Source organism: Rhipicephalus microplus, chromosome 2 (genome assembly GCF_043290135.1).
Source record: "Rhipicephalus microplus isolate Deutch F79 chromosome 2, USDA_Rmic, whole genome shotgun sequence".
Classification (NCBI taxonomy): domain Eukaryota; kingdom Metazoa; phylum Arthropoda; class Arachnida; order Ixodida; family Ixodidae; genus Rhipicephalus; species Rhipicephalus microplus.
The window spans coordinates 12,903,008-12,912,746 of record NC_134701.1 but is presented as its reverse complement, the minus strand read 5'-3'; the positions used below and the strand labels follow the sequence as shown (position 1 = coordinate 12,912,746).

The following is a 9,739-nucleotide window of genomic DNA, read 5'->3' as shown; positions in this document are numbered from 1 at the left end:
GGCAAGTTTTACCTCAGAATTAATGAACGAGGTTAGCAGGCTTCTCTCCGTGAAGATGCTAAAGACAACCCCATATCATGCGATGGCGAACGGTCTCGTGGAGAAATTTAATGGCACCCTGAAGACAATGCTAAAGAGAATGTGCCAAGAGAGACCTCGATCTTGGGACAGGTACCTGGCTCCACTACTCTTTGCATATAGGGAAGTTCCACAGACAAGCCTCGGGTTCTCTCCGTTTCAGCTCATTTACGGCCGCCACGTCCGAGGACCGCTAACCGTGCTGAGAGAACTGTGGACAAATGAGGGGCTAGACGCAGAAACGCGGACGACTTACACCTACGTCTTTGATTTGCGCAATCGCCTAGAGGAGACTTGCAAGATAGCCCATGAACAGCTGGAGAAGGCTCGTGTGAAGCAGAAAACCTATTATGACAGGAAAAGTCGCCCTAGAAAATTATGCCCAGGCAACAAGGTTTTAATTCTGCTCCCGACTGACTCCAACAAGCTGTTAATGCAGTGGAAAGGGCCGTTCCAAGTCATCGAACGGAAAAATGATGTCGACTACGTCATCGATGTGTTTGGGAAAAACAAAATTTTTCATATCAACATGCTCAAAAAATACTTGAGTCGCGCATAACTGCCGTTTAGGTAGCAACGTGGTTCTTAATATTACTAGCCCTCAGTCGTGAATAGTTGACTCCTAGTTGCGACATAGCAACCCTACTTGTACGGTAGTTTTCCAACCGAACTGTAAGCAGCCTTCTGTGAACATTCTGCTACTATGTACATGCGACCCCTAAGACAATGCAGTGCAGTGCAGGGACCGTGCAGTGACCGTGCAGTGCAGTGACCATTCGTTCGCCCCGCGCCCTTGTAGTAGAATAGTTGCAAACAACTTTCTCGGAAAAGGGGGTGATGTCATAATATGTGCTGCGCGGGTGCGAAACAGAAACTAAAAAAACGACAATAGTGTGCCGTGCGGTGGCGAAGAGGATGTGATGTGTGCGTGTATGTGCCGGGCGGTGCCTACGAGGAAGACGACAGCTCGTGAGGCGCGGCCTCGAGCGTGGGTGACCCGTGCCTTCGGCAGTGCGAGAGGTACGTCGTTCGAGGCAGGACTACCTCGTTGGGCGTCTGGCCCATAGGTACGACCCAGGCCACGTCGCGACACTCGTACTAGCCGAGTGGACAGCTCAGCCTCCGCTAGACGACCGGTCTAGGAGAGCTGGCGCCTGGTTCCTGAACCTGTCCTTGTCCCGCTGGTCGTGGAGAGCTGGCGCCGGGTGCCTGAACCTGCCCTTGCGCCGCTGTTCCAGGAGGGCTGGCGTGGGTTTCCGAGGCGGACTACAGGTGATCAAGGGCACAACTCCCTGCCGCCGGAACACGTGGGTCGTCGGCTCCAGTTCGTCGACAGTGGCGCTGAGCCACTGGAGTTCGACGCGGCGACCCTGCGTCTCCCGACTTCGTCACTGCAGGTGACGACGCCGCCCAACGTCGACTTCGCCACTGAATGGTGCCGACGGGGCATCAACGACGGCCCAGGCTACTACCCCGACGACCTGAACTGTAGGCCGAACGTTTTACTTATTCATTTAGTTTAGCCGCGTGTTTTTGTGTTAGGAACTTCGTAATGTGTCGGTTGTCCATGTGTGAAGGGTACAATAGAAGTTGGACGTGTGTTTGTGCACTGGCGTGCTGTCTGATTCTTTCTGGAGCGGTCCTGCCCCAATAACATCACACACCCACCCCCAACCGAATGACGCCAGAGACCGATCCATCCAGTAAGGCCGTCTCCACCGTCACTTGTCGTCTTCCGCCATACTGGGAACGCAACCCTGCCGTATAGTTTCTGCAAATGGAATCGCAATTCCAGCTATCAAGAATCACCTCGCAACAGCGGTGATTTCTCCACGTGGTCTCTCCTCAACAGCTGCAGAAGAGGTAGTCGACGTAATTACCTCGTTTCGCAACAATCTACCGGCAAGACAATACGACCAGCTCAAGGCAGCCCTCCCAGAAAGGACCGCTGCGTCAGAGAGAACCAAAATACAACAGCTACTGTCCGCAGAGAAGCTCGGTGACCGACGTCCAAGCCAGCTTTTGCGGTGAATGACACAGCTTCTCGGCACTAGTGCGCCAACCATGGACAATGCAATGCTACGTGAACTTTTCCTCCAGTGAATGCCAGTCAAGGTCCAAATGGCCCTTGTTACAGCCCCAGTGATGGATTTGACATCCCTGGCTGCGCTAGCCAATAAAGTTATGGAGGTGGCGACACCAAGTTTTTCAGTCGCATCTATCAGTACACCCACGCAATCAACACCACCGACCACTCCTGCCACCGCTGCTCAGCCACCTAACCCTGCACACACTACCGCTGGCCCCTCCGATGTTGACCGCCTTTGGGCTCGGCTAGAACATCTCATCGCGGCAGCAACTTACCTAGAGCCATCGGCACATCGTGAGCGCCAACTTTATCGTTCTTCGACGCCCAATCGACGTAGACGAGAGCGAAGTGATTCCCCGGGTCCACGTATGTGCTTTTACCGTCGCCGTCTTGGTGCAAATGCTCGCCGCTGCCTTTTGCCTTGCACATTGTCGAAAACTCAACGGCCGACCACTAGCGGCGGTGAGTGGTCAGTGCCAAGAAGAGTGTCGCCTTTTCAACATCTTCGACCGAACTACCGGGCAGAAACTTCTGATCGACACAGGAGCTCGAGTGAGTGTCCTCCCAGCCACAAAAACAGAACGCGCCTCCAGTGTACAGTTTCACCTCAAAGCTGTCAACGGAACGCATATTCCCGTGCACAAGCAACGTTGTGTAACACTCAGCTTGGGACTTCGAAGAATCTTCTGCATGTTTTGGTCGCTGATGTTCGTTCTGCAATAATTGGTGCCGACTTTCTTAACCAACATGGACTCCTAATCGATGTTAAGAGAAAGCGCTCAATTCACTCCGCAACTAAACTCTCCATTCACAAATTCGCAGTGTGCGCAACTACAGATATGACACTCTCATGCGCCACAGTTGCCAAAGAGCCATTTTCAACCTTTATTTTATAACAAAGTTTTCTCAGCTTACATCACCACCAAATTTGACTCAACTAGTGTGTCAGTACATTCGGCATCACATTGTCACATCAGAACCACCTGTGTGCTCTCGACCACGACGTCTAGCTCCAGACAAACTTATGGTGGCCCGTTTGCAATTCGAACATATGCTGGAACTCGGTATCATCAGACCCACCTCCAGTAGCTGGGCATCTCCCCTTGATCTTGTCCCCAAGAAGTCCGGAGATGGGAAGCCATGCGGGGATTACCGGTCTCTGAATACCAATACCGTTCTGGACCGCTATCCACTGCCCAACATACTGGACTTTACTTCAGCTCTCCATGGCACTATCATCTTTTAAAAAATTGATCTTGTCCGGGCCTATCACGAAATCCCCGTAGCAGATGAAGACATTCCAAAAAACAGCAATAACAACACCATTCGTACTATTTGCATTCATCAGAATGCCATTTGGACCGAAATGCTGCGCAGGCTTCTCAGCGCTTCATCTATTCTGTTGTGCGTGGACTGCCATTTGTATTTGCATACGTTGATGACATATTAGTTGCAAGTTCTTCGCCCGAAGAGAACTGGCACCACCTGCGCCAACTCTACCGATGCCTTTTCGCAAATGCTGTAATCAACACAGAAAAAGCCGATTTGGACAAAAAGCCCTCGAATACCTTGGTCATTACTTGGGAACCAATGGCATCAACTCACTTCCTCACAAAGTGCAAGCTGTCATCGAGTTTCCCAAATCATCGTCAACCACAAAGCTTCGCCAGTTTCTTGAGCTCGTAAACTTTTACCGCCGCTTTAACAGAAACTTTATCGCCGCTTTATCAGGTGGGCTTGGCAGCTGTGACACAATGCAGTTCGCTTACCCGTTCCTCCCAATTATGCAGGTGTTCCTTGAATCTGTCGCTCGCCTAATGATGCCCGGTCTGGCAATCACTTCGTTGGACCCATCATCAAACTGCACCTTCCTGCCTGGCAATGGCGAAGCAGGCACTGTCCCGCCCGCCTCCGCTACCGCTCCGACGCTGTTGCCAGCGCCGTGGCTTGACTACTCCTCTCCCACTTCACCTTGAACAGCCCCATCGAAGTAAACATCAACACTCCGAGCACCTATATATCGCGAACGGTCACCGGCGTCAGCTTGTGGTCTTGGCAGCTGTGACACAATGCAGTTCGCTTACCCGTTCCTCCCAACAATGCAGGTGTTCCTTGAATCTGTCGCTCGCCTAATGATGCCCGGTCTGGCAATCACTTCGTTGGACCCATCATCAAACTGCACCTTCCTGCCTGGCAATGGCGAAGCAGGCACTGTCCCGCCCGCCTCCGCTACCGCTCCGACGCTGTTGCCAGCGCCGTGGCTTGACTACTTCTCTCCCACTTCACCTTGAACAGCCCCATCGAAGTAAACATCAACACCCCGAGCACCTATATATCGCGAACGGTCACCGGCGTCAGCTTGTGGGCTTGGCAGCTGTAACACAATGCAGTTCGCTTACCCGTTCCTCCCAACAATGCAGGTGTTCCTTGTATCTGTCGCTCGCCTGCTGATGCCCGGCCTGGCAATCACTTCGTTGGACCCATCATCAAACCTCCCCTTCCTGCCTGGCAATGGCGAAGCAAGCACTGTCCCACCTGCCTCCGCTACCGCCCTGACGCTGTTGCCAGCGCCGTGGCTTGACTACTCCTCCCCCACTTCACCTTGGACAGCCCGATCGAAGTCAACATCACCACTTCGAGCACCTATATATCGCAAACGGTCCCTGGCGTCAGCTTGTGGGCTTGGCAGCAGTGGCACAATGCAGTTCGCTTACCCGTTCCTCGCCACAATGCAGGTTAGATAGCACCGCAGTCTTTACGCAAAAAAAAATCAAGTGATTACTTTCTAGTCCCGCTGCCGGGCCCACAGTGAATTGTCGCTATCATTGCCGAGTGTTTTTATGCCGTTTACTCATTACTCTTGTTGTTATCTGGTGACGTCGAAACTAACCCTGGTCCGAATATGAACGAAATTCTCGCAGAACTGGGAAAGATTAGCGCTGGAAAAAACTAACTAATATTCAATTTTGAAGAAGTAAAGCAGCAACTCCTCACAACCGACAAAACATTGTCGGACCTAGGAAAGCGTATGACAGAACTAGAACGCCATTACCAAAATAGTTTGCCCATACGAGCTGACAATGCCGCAATTCAAGCCGACACTACCGCAACCACGCTGTTAGTTTCCGAACTTGAAAAACGGCGGGATGACGCAGAAAACCAGTCACGCCGCAACAACATAATCTTCTATAACCTTCCAGATACTAACGCCAAAGAAAAAAATATCGAAACAGAAGAACTTATCATTAATCACTGTCTCGAACGCTTGAAAATAAAAATTGACCCGAAAGAAATTGACCGAGTGCATCGGCTTGGCCGCCACACCAATGATCGTTGCCGCCCGACAATTGTCAGGTTGAAATTCTACAAAACCAAAAAAAACACCCTCTCAAATGCTAAAAAGTTGAAAGGAACAGATTTCAGCATTGGCGAAAATTATTCCCTCTGAGTTCGTACTTCCCGCCGTCATCTCGTTGCTTTCGCTAAGCAGAAATCAGGTAAATTTCAGATCCGTTTCAAAACTTTGTATATGGGTTCCAAACAGTACATTTTTGACCACGGATCACAATCGGTTATAGAAGTCGCGTAGCGATCACCGCGCCCGCAGACTAAACCGCACCACCGCCAAATCCAAACACGTAATGAACCTTCTTTTTCTGTTATCTTTACTAATATTTGTAGTTTCATGCCAAAGTGCCAACTCGTGTCAAACGTTGTGACGTCTTCCAACAGTAATATTTCGGTACTAACAGAAACTTGGCTAACCGATGAAGTTACTGACGCCGAAGTGCTTTTGGACTTATCCGATTATCAGTTATTCCGCACCGACCGCAAACGCGGCCGGGGCGAGGGTGTACTAATCACTGTTGGCTGGTTTGCCACGCTTACCCTCAAACATTCCTATTTGGGGTGTGCTACAGGCCACCGAGCACCAATACAGGTTTTTCAGGTGATTTAAACAATATAATGAGCACACTCACGACAACCTACACTAACGCTCACATTTTACTTTTTGAAGACTTTAATTTCCCGAAAATTGATTGGCATAACCCTGCACCCTTGTCGGCATACAATGGCGAAACGAAAGATTTCATAGACGTTTGCTTCACTTTTAACTTATCTCAACTTGTGTCAGAGCCCACGCACATATCAGGCGGCTGTGCTAACATCTTAGATTTAATACTAACCGACCGCCCAGATTCTTTATCGTCCATTTCATACCTAACCGAAATTAGTGACCACAAAGTAATACATGCAGATTTTTCCTTCCCTCTTGAGCGGTGCGACAAACTCAAGAAAACAATTACCTTGTACGATAAAGGTAGTTATCAGGCCATTAACAAAGAACTCTAAGACTTCTTTCCAGACTTAGAACATAGCTTTCACTTTCGATCTGTGAGCGATAATTCGGAGATTTTTAAAAATAAGATGAATAAATTAATTAACAAATGTATCCCCACAACATCATTCCGTAGCACGCCACAGAAACCCTGGCTTACAAACAAAGTATAGAGACTAGCGAATAGAAAAATGCGCCCTTTAGACGCCTGAAGCTTGGGCGAAATACAACGCAGCCAAAAAAGAATATACTACCGCTATTATTAACGCAAAATATACGTTTTTGAACCAGGATTTACCAGGCATGCTAACCAATAACACTCGTAAATTCTGGCAGATAGTGAACCCTCGGTCTACCAGCAACATCCACCTTACTAATGATTCTGGTCATATCCTCTCAGATGATCAATGTTCTGATGCTTTTAACTGCGCATTTTCATCTGTGTTTACTAACGAATCTAGCGTACCTTCCTCTCCTGCGCCGGTGCTGTTGACACTCTCTATGTGCTCAATTGATTTTTGCGCAGGTGGTATTTCAAGTATTACTCAAAACATTAAACTGTCCTCATCAGGTGGCGTCGACGATATTAACTCAAAAGTGTTAAAAAATATCAATGACACCATCGCCCCATTTCTGTGCTTGATGTATGCGTAGTCGCTCTTCACGGGCATTCTTCCAGACGACTGGAACATGGGCAAGGTCGTTCCCATCTACAAGTCAGGTGATAAGAACTGTCCATTCAACTACCGTCCCATTTCTTTAACAAGCGTCCCATGCAAAATCATAGAACATGTCATCTACTCTCAGATTGTAAACTTTCTAGATTCCAACAACTTTTTTCACCCCAGCCAGCATGGTTTTAGAAAAAGATTCTCCTGCGAAACACAACTAGCAATATTTCTTCACGATCTGCATGCTAACCTTGACAACAACTTACAAACTGACGCAATCTTTCTAGATTACGCAAAGGCATTCGACACAGTACCCCACCAAAGACTAATGCTAAAACTATCCCAGTTAAACTTAGACCCAAGTGTACTAAATTGGATCAAAGCATTTCTAACTAACCGTTCTCAATTTGTGCATGTTAATATTAAATCTTCTGCTTACCTCAAAGTACCATCAGGTGTACCTCAAGGTTAAGTTCTTGGCCCCCTCCTGTTTCTGATATACATCAACGACTTACCTCTCAGCGTATCCTGCAAAATCCGCGTGTTTGCAGATGGCTGTGTAATCTATCGGACGGTAACTAACACTCACGACCAAAATCTTCTCCAGAACGATCTTAACCACATTCAAGATTGGTGCGATATTTGGCTATTCTCTCTTAACCCTAACAAATGCAAACTTGTTACGTTTACCCGCCGTAAGAATCCTTTCATTTTTTCATATCATATCGCCAACGTCCCTGTACAATCACAACCATCCTACAAGTATCTAGGTGTCACATTGTATTGCGATCTCACTTGGAATGCACATATTGCTAACGTCATTTCATCGGCAAATAAAACTCTGGGCTTCTTGAAGCGTCACCTACGTCATGCACCAAAACATGTGAAGTTGCTGGCATATCAGTCCCTCATCAGATCGAAACTCGAATATGCCTCCCCCATATGGAACCCGTCCCAAACATAGCTCATTAACGACCTCGAATCTGTCCAAAATCGCGCCGTTTGATTCATTCACTCCCAGTACTCATACGACATCAGCATTCCATCCTTGAAAGCACAATCCGGTTCATCACCCCTCTCTGTTCGCTGCCGTATCGCCACCCTTTCTCTCTTTCATAAATGTTTTCATTCTTCTCTCAATGCAGCTCCCTACATCCTCCCCCCGACATACATTTTACACCGCACAAGCCATCCACTTCAAGTGTCCCCTTATCGCAATAGAACTGCCACTTTTTCAGCTTCTTTTTTCCCCGCACCGTCAAGAATTGGAACGACCTTCCTTGCTCCATTGCTTCAACCACCTGCCCAGCATCCTTCGCGACAAATGTTACAAATCACCTGTGCTGCGAAAACTAACGTGTTCAAATGTTCTCTTTCCCTGTGTATCCACCCCTTATGTAATACCCCCCAGTGGGGTCCTTAAGGAAATAAAAATGAATGAATGAATGAATGAACTGCGCCACGCTGCTGGAACTCCTTGACCACATGCCTAGCGGTAAGCACTCAGCAAAAACACTACAATGGAACACTGCTGCGGATGATGCATTTAATGCCATCAAGCGCGCCTTGGCCGATGCAAGTCTACTCACCCAACCACAACCAGATTGCCCGCTGGCACTCAAGACTGACGCTTCCAATACAGCGCTAGGAGCTGTTTTACAGCAGGTCAACAGTGCATGCCAAGCACTTGCGTTGTTCTGAAAACACATTACTCCTACTTAGACACAATACAGCGTTTCCTGTCTGGAACGTCTCGCCACCTACCTAGCAATTTGTCACTTCCACCACCTTCTCGAAGGCAGAACGTTCACAGTTTTCACAGATCACAAGCCGCTCACCTACTCAATAGGCCATACTGCATCACTGTATACGCCACGAAAAGTGCGACAACTAGCCTTCGTCTCATAATTCATGACGGCTATCCGGCACATCAACGGCGTGGCCAACACTCCTGCTGACACACTTATTCGCGTGGACACTTTCAAACGAAGTCGTTCGAAAACGTCAGTCTCCTCGTCCTATTCAATCGATTTACGTGAGCTGGCAATACTTCTACAGGCACACCGGGACCTTATTTGCTTATCCCTTTCCACTAGATAATCTTCAATTTCTTGCACAACCTTTCACACTCTGGAATTCGTGCAACTCAAAGGATGATCAAATAACGCTTCATCTGGTGCCGCATGAATGCTGGCATTCACGACTGGGTGCGCGCGTGCGCACCATGTCAGCGTGCAAAAGTGCATCCTTACCCAGCACCTCCCCTTCAGCGTTTTCTGCAGACTGATCAACGTTTTGCAGTGGTCCACATCGACATCGTTGGCCCCCTTTCGCCTTGTCAAGGTTACCAGTATTTATTGACTTGTGTTAACCGCTTCACCAGTTGGCCTGAGGCTACGTCTATCCCTGATACCACAGCAGCTACAGCGGCCGATGCTTTCGTCTCTACTTTGGTGGCGCGATTCAGCGGCCCCACAACAATCGTCACTGACCGCGGCCGCCAGTTGGTCATCAATTTTCAAGGAACTCCTCAAGCTGCTGGGAGTGGCGCGACTGTGAACT

At 48.6% G+C, this 9,739-nt stretch overlaps 1 pseudogene; it reads left to right on the top strand.

Annotated features, from left to right (window-relative positions):
- Positions 1 to 1,756: 1,756 nt before the first annotated feature.
- LOC119162275 (uncharacterized) lies at positions 1,757 to 4,143 on the top strand (annotated as a pseudogene).
- Positions 4,144 to 9,739: the final 5,596 nt, after the last annotated feature.